Here is a 12,967-nt window from a genome sequence, read left to right as displayed (position 1 = left end):
ATGACAATGCCGACCTCCAGTCACGCCCCAGACGTGTGATCACAAGACCGTCTCGCCTTATCGAAGAACTTTAAAGAAAGACAGTTTGATGTGGTGTTTATATTTTTGTTTTTTTTATTCACAGAGGGGGGAGATGTAATGATGTCAATGCAATTGAATACAAGAGTGCCCAGTGACCAAATTGGTCAGGCACTAGGACCAGCCCGAGTGAGGAACGAGGGCGGGTGGAAAGGGAGGAGCCGGGGGACCAAGGGGTCAGTTAGCCGTTAGCCCTGTGTGAGGAAGGAGCTGAATAAAGAAGCTGATGCCATTATCTGTGTCTGTGTGCATTCTGTGGGCATAACGATACTACAGGGGTCACAGCAAGTCTCAACAGTGTGCACATTAACCATGGCACTATGTTAACTATGGCGCTATGTTCTCGCACTATAGAGCGGACTCACTCTTGCACCTAATGTAATGTACTGTCACCAACATATGTCTTAAAAGAGCTGTGACTGCCTCAGTGCTACGAGTCAGAGCAGAGGCGCTTTGGGAGAGCCCCAAGGCAGTGCACTGATACACAAGAGCACTGCAGACTGGCTAGAAGTGAGAGCCACATATGTTTAAAATGAGCTAATGACTGACTGCCTCAGTGCTACGAGTCAGAGTAGAGGCGCTTTGTGAGAGCCCCAAGGCAGTGCACTGATACACAAACATAGTACAGAACAGGCTAGAAGTGAGAGTCACATATGTTTAAAAGGGGCTTATGACTGACTGCCTCAGTGCTACAAGTCAGAGCAGAGGCGCTTTGTGAGAGCCCCAAGGCAGTGCACTGATACACAAGAGCACTGCAGACTGGCTAGAAGTGAGAGCCACATATGTTTAACATGAGCTTATGACTGACTGCCTCAGTGCTACAAGTCAGAGCAGAGGCGCTTTGTGAGAGCCCTGAGGCAATGCACTGATACACAAACGTAGTACAGAACAGGCTAGAAGTGAGATTCACTGTTATGATGAAATGGAGGACTCACAAGTTGATTAATGAAGTTTATTCCAAAAATAATGAAGCACCACCGGCTACAAGACTGGAGGCCCCGGCTGGCACTGCACAACTGTCAGTCTTGATTCCAGGTACGATCAGATGTTCTAGTCTAGAACAAACTGATCGTGCCAGGAAACAAGACTTGAAACACAACATGAGCTTGTGCATGCAAGCACGAGAAAATAAAATAAATAACATAAATGTAACACATCTTCCTCCTTTACCAAACAATAAAAAGATAAACTAATTAACAAATTTGTTCCTGATGGAAGCAACAAAATCAGACATCCAATTAGGTTTTTTCCTGAGACGTTTACCAAGTTCATTATTGTTACTAACACTTTCAGGAACAATTATATTATCAGGTCTGGAAACAGAACATTCAGATCTGGGAATAGGACACTCAGCAGGGCGATCAGAACTTGCAACAGAATCATTGTCATCTAGACCATCACTAAGTCTAGACTCTTTTTCACACTTAAAATAAACATTTTTGTCACCTTTAAGAACATCAATCCTTTTTAAATTCCATACTTTGTTATTATTCAGTCTGACCGAGTTTTTAAGAACTTCTACAATCTCAAATGGACCCATGAATTGGCTTTCGCCTTTCTTTACTTTTCAAGGTTTTTTAACTTTGACTAACATGACAACTTTTACAATAGGATCATGGGGAGACCCTTTCCTCCTATCATATCTTTCTTTATTAATGGCATGATTCTGAATCAAATTCTCTTTGACCTTCACAAGATCAATATTAGATACGGTAGAAGGAGCTAACAAAACAGGATTAAATTTAGTTCTGGGAACCCTACCTCTCATAATCTCAAAGGGAGGAAACCCAGTCATAACATTAGTTGAGGTCCTATACATCCAAACAGTTTTTGAAATTTGTAATTCCCACTTGTCATTGTCAACCCCTCTAATTTGAACTGCACTCTTGAGAACTCTATTGAAATGCTCGATAACACCATTGCCACTGAGGTTATACAAAGAAGTGGTGGCATGAACAATGCCAACTCTCTTGAAATATGCTTTGGCTTTGTTGGACAGGAAATGCACTCCATTGTCAGTGTTCAACTGCACTGGTAAACCTTCTGCATTAAAAATGTTATCCAGGAAGACCAATGGATTGGAGAAGTCCGCTGCACTCTGAGGGTAGATCAATTAGCTTGATGGGTAATCGGTGAAAGTACAGTCTTTTAGGGTGCTCAGGGTAGTCCCCTACTGTCCAGGAGGGTAGGAGATGTAATGCACGAAGGACCTTACAAGCGTAAGGTGGTTAAACCTGAGCACTCCTGTGTGCTACAAAAGCAAGTTTATACGAAGGTATTTGAATGTTCAAAGTTTTATTCACTTTGCAACGTAATTCATGTCATTTTTTGATCATTTTTTCATGTCAAAGAGATATTCATGTGGATGAACTGAATTTGAATACAATATTACAGCATGATTCCAAAAGTAGAAGAAATCTTTTTCATTGCATCATGATTGTAGTAATGAAACAATGTGTATCAATGTCCCCAATGCATTTCGAGCTGGGTGGCTCTTCATCAGGGGGTTAATGTGTTTCTGTGGGAAAGTAGGAAAAAACGAAAGTTAGCGAGCCAGGAGCCGAGTGTAGGTACGAAGAGAGTATTAGTTTGAATATCAAAAAAAGGGAAGTGATGGTGATTCACAAACGTTCGGTGATTATTAAAAAAGAGTGTGAATGTGGATGGAGGATGGTGGGGTCACACCGTGTAAGTTCCAGAAAATGGAGAGAGCACCAAGAGAATTAAAGATGAAGAAAAGGAGGGGGAAAACCAAGCGTGCACTGTCAGGAGGTAAATAACAAATGGACGAAAATAATGCAAGTTTAAAATTCTAACGAAGGAGGGAGAGCTGAGGGCAAGAAACAGGCAAAATGCGTGATGGTGAAAGACGATAGTCCCTGCAAACCAGTGAAAAGGCTTAAGGAGAACCGACGAGCGCGATAACGCTAAACGTGATAGAGACTGGACATTAAATGAGTAGCAATCATATCCGTGCTTACCGAAAGAGTGTGACGCGGTTAAGCGTTAAGATTAGCAGGTCCACAACACGGTGTACGGTGGAACGCCATCCGAGGGATGCGGAAGTAAACCAGCAATGGTGCGCATGCGTGTCTTATCTCACACATGCGAAGTAAAAAGAGGACTGGGTCCGTAGACGCGAAAACATGCAATAAGAAAAGTGGTTTGTGGGTGCACGGTCAGTTCAGAAAATGAGATGCAAATAAAGATGAAGAGGAAATAAAGAAAAATATAATGGAGTTAAATGGACGATAATCGAGGATAGTTGGAAGGAAAATAAAAGATGGAAAATCAAAAACAGTCAGTATGAAGATAATGTGAGGTATAACGAAAGAGAGAATGTGTGAAATAGAAGTGAGGGAATTGAAGGTGCAAGAGTGTAGAACTGAATGTACTGAAAGTAAGGTAAAAGTGAGACATTGAAAAGCTGATGGAGAAGGTGAAAGTACACAGCAAAGAAATAGAAAGAAAAGAGTGGGAGAAGCGAATACAAGATATATATATAAGGTGGAATGGATTTCAAGTACACATATGGATCGCGCTAGATTTTGAATTCTAATGCTTCCCTTTGCATCTTTCAAACAGCCGCAATCGAACAAATTAGTTCATAAGAATTGCTGGACCGAACGGCCGAATCACTTCTCTTCGCGGTACTCCGCCTGAAGGACAGGTAGGATGTTTGCCGATCAGTACAGTTCTGTTCTAATAGTACAGCGCTCGATGCAGAGATAGACCCTCACTCATTTAAATCCGTTTCTCTGCAGATATTTCGTCTCATGCGAGGTCTCCGCTCCCATTCAAACAATGAGTGTTACATCCAGTCAGGTAGGATGGCTGCCCATCTAGCCCTGCTTGCTTGTTATGTCATAGTGCTCATTGTAGTCACAGGCTCCCAATCATTGATATACCTGTTTCCTTGCAGATAATGTGTTCTCAGTGAGGCTGCTGCCCCCATTCATATTGACCATGAATGCTACATCCAGGTATTTATATATACCGGTTTTAGAGTCTTTGAGTCCACTATAATGTGATTGCTACCAATACTTACACCAAACTCCACTATGATTGTTTACAGCTACGGCTCTATCCAGTCCGTGTCCTGAGGAGAACCCCCAATCGCTTTGTGGTTCGAAACGCGTTGACCCCGAGCCAGGGATAAAGAAGAAGGGTGCAACTAGGGATATAAATAATGCCACGCTTCCTGTCCCTAGAAGTGCAACCACAAAAATATCTAATCACTGGCTCAGCAAGACAGGCAGGCAGTATCTATGAACTTTGTTGTCCGCCTGTCTTCTGTTATATAATCTGAAGGACTGGTGCCTATTTCTAAAATTGTTTTTAGGCATTGTATTAATTTATTTGTTGTAATGTATTTTTGGTGTTTTTGAAATTCAGTATTGATGGTGTACATATTGAACACTTGTATGTATTGCGCACATTGTTTTCTGAATGCATTCTTTATTGTTTGATAACCGTTCTTTTGATGACATACAAAAAAGAAACATAAAAGTACAAGAAGATAAAAAAACATAAATAAAATATTGACCGCTCAGTACTTGTAGGCTGGGTGTGATCAAATGAGAAAAAAGTAAAACCTGACTGGCCATCTGTTTTATTTGGTACTTCCTGATAGCAGCATATGTCGGTAGGGTTTCGATGCTGCGGTAAGCAGCGAAGACTAATAAGTTTGACTACCGTGATGTTATTGGTCTGGTGGGGTACATTGAGCGAGCGGAAAGGTCATACCAGGCCGCCAGACATGGATATCTCGAACGGAGACACAAGATAGTTCTGCCCACCGTGCCTCCAGGCCGCTAGGCCCACACAATAGCTTCAGGGGTTTGTCTAATGATTGTGAGGAGCGTGTTGTTAAGTTGGTCCAAGGAAGGGAGGTACAGCTACACATGCCGATTGCTTTTCAGATCGCTAGAACTGTTAAATGTTTTTGCGTAACATGTAACTCACTGATGCACATTACAAGCTGCAGCGGGTGGCAAGTGGCGGGTGGCGGCTGGAGGTTCTCCAGAGTAGTGCGCGTTCGCACTCCTTGCTGGTAGCTAGGCAACCTCAGCCCCCGCGTGCAATGCACCTGTTTGTATCTACGGATATCACCAAGTTTGGGGTAAGGGATGGGGGGTGGAGGGGTGACAATGTACTCTGCAAGGCCCAGTTGGGGGTTGTCTGCTGTGGGCGGGGGGAGGAGGATATGTTCATTGGTTTGAGTCGACAGTTGGGGGGAGGGAATATGTTACTACACTGTTTGCGCACACAGGCCAAAACAGGCTCATATAGAACCTGTGCATTTACACAACCCAGTCTAAAGAGAAATGACTAGTATACCTAAACTGGAGGTTCGTGGCTTCTCCGCCACGATTCGTGCCCTTACATGGAATGTTTGAGGGCTCAACGATTACCGCAAGCTAAGGAAAGTGCTTAGCTACCTCCAGCGGCAACAGGTGGATGTAGCGCTCCTCCAAGAGACTCATTTGCCACTCACTAGCAGGATGTTAAACAGTAAGGGTTTGGAAGGTAATATTACAGCTGCAGGCTTTACGACTCATGCCAGAGGGGTGCTAACCTGGGTGAATCCCAAATCGAACCTTGCTCTGACACCCTTAAGGGCGGATCCCGTGGGCTGTTTTGTGATAGCAAATTGTAAAGGCCTGGGGATGGACTTTGTAGTCGTCAATGTCTATGGCCCAAATTATGATTCTCCTGATTTTTACCGGTTACTAGCGAATATAGCCAGTGATTACAACACTGTGCAGGTCCTGTGGGGAGGGGATTTCAATTTGGTACTTAACCCAGCACTGGACAGATCCGCTGGTCCACCGCGTAAGCCATCGGCTGCGGCCCAGATGTTAAATACTTTGCTCACCAGTTTAGACCTGGAGGATGTGTGGAGGTACAGACATGCAGCTCCGGGGGAATATACCCACAATTCGGCCTACTACGACATCCACACCAGAATCGATTACTGGCTGGCGACCTCTTCCATGACGAGTCGCATTAGAGACTGTAAGATTTTGCCACGCACTTTGTCGGACCACTTATCTCTCCTACTAGTGCTCGACACCCCAGCAAAGGCGATTCCCCCGTTCACATGGCGTTTTCCCCCGTACTCACTACTTGATCCACTGTTCAGAGGCGAGCTGGCAGAAGCGATAGATGTCTTTTTTTAAACCAATGTAGGATCTGTGGAAAACTTCCAAACTATGTGGGAGGCCTTTAAGGTCTACATACGGGGCATAGCTATGTCCAAACACTCGAGTGTTCTTAAATCCATCAGAAAGAGGCTGTCTGAGTTGGAGCAACAGCTTTCGAGCCTGGAGGAGCGACAACTGAGACACCCAGACACCGCAGTCACGGAGGAGATAAAGTCCCTGCTCACTGAATACCATGAGGAAGCAGACAGGGAGGTTAAACACATGGGAAAATACACAACAGCATGGACCTACGGAGAAGGAGAGAGGCCTAGCTCGGTCCTAGCTAGAATACTGAAGGGCAATAGAGGGAAATCGCAGGTTACTGAGTTAAAGACTATGAGTGGCCAGGTTTCCACGGACGAAACAGACATAGCGAACACGTTCAGAAGCTTTTACTCTGACTTGTATTCCTCTAAGAGCGGTGATCTCTCTGGCGAGATATTGGAATACTTGGAGCAAATAGAGCTGCCCATGCATACCAATACACACAGGAAATTCCTTATGTTCCCCATAGGAAAAGACAAAATAATAGAGGCTCTAGCAGCTATGCGTTCGGGTGGAGCTCAGGGAGCAGATGGTCTCACGGTGGGATTCTACAAAGCCTTCCAAGAGCAACTGATCCCCCACCTATCCATGCTGTTTGATGATATTTGTGTGGAGGGTAGCATGCCACAGTCCATGCGGGAGCACTGTTAGTCACAATACTTAAACCTGAAAAGGCGCATGACGAGCGCAGCTCGTACAGGCCGCTTTCCCTGCTCAATGTCGACACCAAGCTGTACGCTAAGGTAATAGCAACCCGTCTGGCTCTCTTGACCCCCAGGCTGGTAGCGCCAGAGCAGGCAGGCTTTATTCCCAGTAGGAATTTAACCTACTATATTTGCACGGTACTTGGTACAATGCAGCATGTCAAATAGGACACGAAGACCATCGCGGTGTTCCTTGACATAGAAAAGGCGTTTGATTCGGTGGAATGGCTGTTCATGCGGCAGGTGCTACAGAGGATGGGACTGGGCATGCCCTTTCTACAAATGATAGGGGCTCTCTATAACAAGGCCTCTGCCAGGGTGCGAATTGGCAACCTAGTTACGGAAGCCTTTCCTATTGGTAGAGGAGCCCGACAGGGCTGCCCGCTCTCCCCACTATTATACTCCTTAGTAGCGGAGCCATTAGCCTGCGCACTGCGGGAATATCACGGCAACAAGGATATACGCTTCCCAACATATAAGATAGTCGTCTCAATGTACACGGACAAACCCTGTTATATGTTCGTGACCCAGAAAATAATCTATCACCGATGCTCAGGGAGGTTGTCCGTTTCGGTGCCCTCTCAGGTCTGAGAGTAAACTGGGCAAAATCGCTGGCCTTCCCCCTCACTCCGGCTACCCTGAAGTTTGACATTTAGTTTCCGCTACAATGGTCCGAGGACTTAATTAGATACTTAGGAGTGCGTCTCCACACTGACTCAGAACTCCTGCTTAGGGAAAACTACAGAGTTGCGGTCAGTAGACTGGAGGACGATGTAGCGATCTGGAGCAAGCTCCCGCTCTCCCTCGGGACGTATCGCCATAATGAAAATGGTAGTATTGCCTAGACTCCTGTTCCTGTTCAACGCTATCCCGATTGTGCTGTCTAAGGCTTTTTTCCAAAGGCTAACTCAGCTTATGATCAAACTAGCTTGGGCTGGCAAGCAGCCTAGAGTTAAATGGACGCTCCTCACATTGCCATACAGCATGGGAGGCCTTGGAGCCCCAGATCTAGAGCTATACTATAGAGCAGCGCAGGCATCGCACCAACACACTTGGGTACCCGGGGACATGCACATCCCACATGTTCGCATAGATGTTCGTCGAGCCGATTCAGCTTCCGGCCACAGTGTTCCAGCCAATGGATCACAGAACTGGAATTCTAGACTCTATCACAGCAACCAACCATGCCTGGCACTGTCTGCTGCAGACACAGGGAGGAGCGTTACTCTACTCGCCTAATATGCCGGTGGACTGGACATTTATGGCTGTCCCCCATTGGAGAGAAAGGAGTAGTCTGACCTTTGCACCAGCTTGGCATCCTACTGGCGGGAGACCTTTTCCAGGAGGGCACGGTTAAAACCTGGGAACAGGTGATAGGTGATAGAAGGGACATCTCCTTATTGCTCCGCTTCCAGTTCCATAGAGTGCGCAGTGCACTTCTAGATTTGCTAGGGACAGACTTGGCGGAACCACCGGAAGTTCCGGAACTTACATATATTATTAAAACGGAGACCCCCTGCAAATTACTGACTAATTTGTACAAACTCCTAATGTCCCACAGGGAACACTAGCCCATGAAGGCTAGAGTGGCATGGCAAAGAGACTTACAGGTCACAATAGATGACGACATGTCGCACTACTGCTGCATGAACACTAGGAGGATATCCTTGAACAGGAAGCATAGACTGATACATTTTAAGTTTCTCCAAAGAGTATACTACACCCCAGAGAGGCTCCATCGATATGGTCTTTGTCAGTCGGCGGCATGTGAGAGATGCCATGAGCCGGTAGCTGACTTTCTACACCTGGCGTGGCGCTGCCGGGGGATACAGGCCTATTGGGACAATATCTTTACCGAAATGAGCAAGATACTGGAGGTCGAGCTGACTCCTTATCCTGCACTGGCGCTCATTGGCCATTCTAGGAGACTCCCGGTTGCGGTCTGGAGGCTCGCAGACATGGGGATGCTTATAGCGAGAATGGTAGTGGCACTATGTTGGATGAGAGGGCCTCTACCTACCACTACACGCTGGGCACAGGATATGCTTTTACTGCTGCACGCAAACTGATCACTATAGCGAGTTGCTACCCCCTACAAGTCACCCAAAAAACTTCTGGGGACTATATCAAACACACCTAAGTGGCACTGATCAGGAGGGGGAATCTGACGCTATGTGTGACGGCGGAGAGCCTCTCTTAGGCGCATCTGGCGTTACGGAGAAGTAAAACACTGACGGGGGACTGTTACGCACCCGAACCAAGCATCCCCATGGTTTGATGAGGGGATGGAAGGGAGTCTAGAGAGGAGTGTGGGCAGAGTACAAATGTAACGAAATTCACATGACAGAGCCCAGACGTTATTTGTGGGGCTGCCAGTTCACTTGTAACGACAGGTATGGGATGCTTGACGCCTATCTACACGGGTGGTCAGATAACTGGCTGCGCACGGTTCTCCGAAGAGACTTAGATACTGTGTAGCCGACCTATGGTACTGTGTGTGTGTAACTGGGAGGGGGCGTTATTGTTCATAATAACTGCATGTTTCAGAATTCCTAGGAGTTCTTTCTCCTCAAAGTTAGGATGTTCCGCCAGGGTGGGATGAGGTTTATTTACGAATGCAGTACATCTCATACTTGCTTAAACACGATAATTATTCATATTGTTCATGTGTTGACTTATCTGCATTCATTTATATCTGCCACGCCGCCGGACCCCAGGGTTGTCAGCTAAAGGGCTGTGTTATCCCTGTACATTTTTTAAGGGGAGCGGTTAGGCTTAGGGCTACTAGGGGAAATACAGGCCGACCGGGAAGTTACCTTGTGTTTATGGACTTGTAGGGGTTTCTTTGTAAGGGAGGGGTACCCACTTCTTGATATATCCATTGTGTACTATGGAGAATCTAAGACTGTTACACTGTTTTTTGTTTTTAAATTTGATGTATTTTACTTGTACTTTTATGGTATTTTTGTTTATACCGAATAAAGTTATGTGATGATGATGACTTGAAGCCCAGGATGGGTCACTGTCCGCGATGAAATGGAGTGAGGTGACCACCTGGCAAAAAGAGTCAATGCTTTGTGACCCATGAAAGATGACAACAACAGCTGATGATGATGAGAATGAAGATTTGTATCAGGCGCAAACTACCTCCAGGAGGTACCTGGCCCTTTCTTGCTCTCTCCTCTCCACCCACCACCCCTCCCCAGCAATTTGACAGCTCCTATGCATTAACATGAAGAAAATGTAGTTAACATAGTGAGGGTGCCTGGTGGTTTAATGCAAGCTTGGAAAATGGCGCCTTCTGCGGCTAGTTGAGTAGTGGAAGGAGGCCTTACTTTGACATCATTGGGATGGGGGGTCGGGGAGGGGGGGGCTCTGCACCTGCTGCGCTAGTGATGGCGACTCCCGGTGAAAGTGCGTAAACTTGAGGAAAGAGACTCCCACTAGTGCACTGGAGTGTCCAGCTCTAGTCTTTCTTCTGGTTTCAGTGAAGCGCAGTTTTGAGCAGTACATGCAGACATGTTGGCTGTGCAGGGTGCCTGTCTAGCTAGGGTCTGACCCAAGACCCTACTAGGGCTCAAAATAAATACATCAAACTGTCAACCACACACTCTTTCACCGTACAGTGTGCTTACGAATCCGAAAATGTGCTTCGACACTCTATAAAGGGGTGGGAAGCCTATATAAATTCCACATGTAACCAAAATCTTCTATTACGTCTTCAGTGACCCCAATGGCATCTTTCACACCCACATTTCTCCAAATATTAGCCAATGTGAACAAACAGCTTGAAAGCAAGCCGGGGCAGCACCCTGGCCTATTGTGGGGAATATTTCCCACGTGAGGAGTCGGTGCGCCGAGTTACATAATGCGTGGAGGTGTGGGGCCAGCCAGCCTGCGGCCCTCTGTAGCCCCATTCTTCCGGTCCTCGGGCCCTGCTTGCGCATTTCTAATAAAGCCGAACTGACAAAGCGTGAAAGTGGTCTAAAGAGGGCACAAAGGCGGCGGGCGGGGCTGCCCTCCCTGGGCCAGCCCTCATCAATATTCCTGAAGCCCCCTCGCCTCTCCTTCTGCGGCGGGGCCGCTCCGAGAGAGAGACAGACCCCTCCTTCCCCTGAAGTCACTCAGTGAGAGGCTGCTCGGGCTGGCGTCAGTCGAGGATCAGCCGGCCTCGCTCACTGCACTTGGCAGCGCCTTCTCTACCTGCCGGAGCATCCAGCGCTCCCTGACGCCCCGGGTCTTCGCAGCGCCTCCAAGGTGAGTACCTCGGGCCCTCGCCTCGGCGCTTTTGCACAGATTGTGAAAGTTACACTCTTGTCACTGACTTTATTTAAGGTGCCGGCCTTCGACTGGAATACATTAATGTTCACCGGTGGTTTTAGGCTGAAGGGGTGCTGGGCTGGAAGGTAAACGAGGGGCTGACTTGGACGGGGGTTGGAAGCTGCTAGGAGCAAACTCGAGATTTGTAGGTCCTCGTCAAATGTGAGTTTGTTTCGCATTCTTTTGTAATTGCATATACATAGTTCTTCAAACCACTGAGGAGGCGACTAAGCACTTCTGTTGCACCATGTTATACCCGCATTTTAAAGTGGCTAAAGCGCCTCGACATAAGAGCGCTTCGAGTTCACTTATGACTTGTTTCTATAGGATATATTCTTTATTACTCTCTGTTTACGCTGAATGGGGAGTGAATGAGCGAGTGAACGATTGAACATTCTTGTGTAGCGCTCACTGTAAACTGAATCGACCCTGGACGCTTCAGGGTTATTTCAGGAACTTTTTTAAAGCATTCCTGTACGAACAGGTGACCTGCACTCCAAGTGGGGTCCGACAGCTGCACCTGAGCAGTGCACGAGGGGACAGTGTGCAATAGAGTCTTATTGATTCGATTAGCGAGTGCATATACAGCGCCTAGCGCCTAGAACTGCACCCGGTTTATGAAATAATAATTAATAACTGTTTTGACAATGTTCAGTTGATGCTATGTTGTAGGGTGCTTTGAAGAGCGCTTAATGAGGCAATGTGATGCCGAAGAAAAAGCAAAACGTGATTAAATTAACGAAGAGATAAATACACAGGGGTGGACGAGGCTGAAGGATCAGATGATCCACGCCACTCCAGGGCCTCAGAGGTGTGAAAGCAGTTGTGTCGGTAACGTGACCGGGTCGCCAGTTATTATATGTGCCGGGTCTGGTGGCTTAGTGGTCAAATGCATCCACTGTAGGGGCCTGTGTTCGACCTCATGGTCACAGGTTCAAATGCCGGCGGGTCCACTCAGCCTTTCATCCATGTGAGGTCGATAAAATGTGTACCATTGAGTTGGGTAACAGTAAACATCTGTTACAGCGCATTGGGGGGCATATTATCAAGGGCGTTTATCTCCGCTTTTTTGGCTTTAAAAGCCAAGAAAGCGGAGATAAAATGATCTCCCTATTACCTAGCTGTCGCTAACACCAGTTAGCGACAGCTAGTAGGAGATAGCGACCATCTTGGGCCCCACTTTGCATGTCAGTGATATTTATCACTAATGCCATGCAAAGTGGGCGTGCCAAGATGTTGCTATCTCCTATTACCAACTTTTGGAGATATTCGCGCTAAGTGCGAATATCTCCAAAAGCTAACACCTGCCCTGAGCAGTTCTTAGCCATGTTATCCAATGAGAGGTGGATAACATGGCTAAGAGCATTAGCTCGGTAATGCATGAATATCGCTGACTTTTCAGCGATATTCATGCATTGTGGCCGATTTTTATCGCATTTGCGATAAACCTTGGTAATACCAAGGTTTATTTGCGATAAAAATCGCCGCAGATTAGCGGTAAAGTTTTGTCTCTAACCAAGCAATAGCGATAATCGCTATTGCTTGGTAATATGCCCCTGAGACCCTAGCTTGGGTGATATGGGACTATTAGTGTCTAAGTTGTAGAAATCACAT

At 46.5% G+C, this 12,967-nt stretch overlaps 1 protein-coding gene across 1 annotated transcript in view; it reads left to right on the top strand.

The window, feature by feature from the left end:
- Positions 1-11,135: 11,135 nt before the first annotated feature.
- The window catches only part of SLC1A3 (solute carrier family 1 member 3), a 146,262-nt gene continuing 144,430 nt past the window's right edge, over positions 11,136-12,967 (top strand). Inside the window, exon 1 of the mRNA XM_086960542.1 lies at positions 11,136-11,290. The gene's annotated coding sequence lies outside the window, so the exon portion shown is untranslated. The remainder of the gene's footprint in view (positions 11,291-12,967) is intronic.

This window comes from Lissotriton vulgaris, chromosome 3_1, assembly GCF_964263255.1.
Source record: "Lissotriton vulgaris chromosome 3_1, aLisVul1.2, whole genome shotgun sequence".
Taxonomy (NCBI): domain Eukaryota; kingdom Metazoa; phylum Chordata; class Amphibia; order Caudata; family Salamandridae; genus Lissotriton; species Lissotriton vulgaris.
The sequence above is the reverse complement of the archived record's forward strand: the minus strand, read 5'-3'. Positions and strand labels throughout refer to the sequence as shown.